We start from the raw sequence: 884 nt of genomic DNA, 5'->3' as shown, positions 1-884 counted from the left end.
GTTGTGCTCCCACCTGTATGTAATTGCATCATTACAATTGTAGAAGTGCGTTTCTGTAATTAAGTTTTAAACAACTGAATTAATACATATGTTCCTGCAATGCAGCCGCCACGAATTCCATAAATATCGAAAGAAGTTTAGTGCTGTCCTGCTCACATGAGCACTCTTTTACAGTCCTTAGCCAGCTGTAGGAAATTCCACATTCCATTCACGGCGGGGGGGGGGGGGTATCTATAGGGCAATTAATGTTGACTTCCCCACAAAATGGTATGAATTTCATCGACCCCGTAGGGACGATGGGCTAGGTTAACTCTAAAATCACAATTTGAACTCGCAACTTTCCAATTGCGAGCCACTCGCTCTACCGCTAAGCCACATCACTCCTGCACAGTACTGGCTGTTATAACATTGGTTAGGCCAAAGGTCGTCAGAAGTAATGAAGTGGTTCCGTTACTGATATTTTAAAAACACTTTAAATTTAGGAGACCTAATGTTTGTGTTTGCAGGCGGGGAATTTTTGTGCAAATGTTTGGTGGCGAAAAGCCACAATTTGTGCCAATTTGACATCTTTTTTTCAGCCACACGAATCGGGCTCTGCTTTTTTTTAAACTCCACCATGGCGCAAGATCATTTTGACCGTCATGTACAAATGTCTTCGACAAGGACTGCATTTTAACGGAAGTTTGCAAACGTTAAAAAAAAACACAGGCTGCAGTGGGGCCGGATACACGGCTGTGTTGGAATTCCTGCTGCGGGGTGTTCAGTGGTTAAGCCACTGCGGGGCAGTATGGTCTTACGAAACGACCGCGTGTGGTTGGCCGCGTTCACCCGGCAGGAACATGGGGCGGGATTTGTTTGTGTGTGTGTGTGCGCAGGTGTGTTTA

The sequence above is a fragment of the Petromyzon marinus genome, chromosome 34, assembly GCF_048934315.1.
Source record: "Petromyzon marinus isolate PM22_M1 ecotype Great Lakes invasive population chromosome 34, UKy_Petmar_22M1.pri1.0, whole genome shotgun sequence".
NCBI lineage: Eukaryota > Metazoa > Chordata > Hyperoartia > Petromyzontiformes > Petromyzontidae > Petromyzon > Petromyzon marinus.
This window is presented reverse-complemented; position numbering follows the sequence as displayed.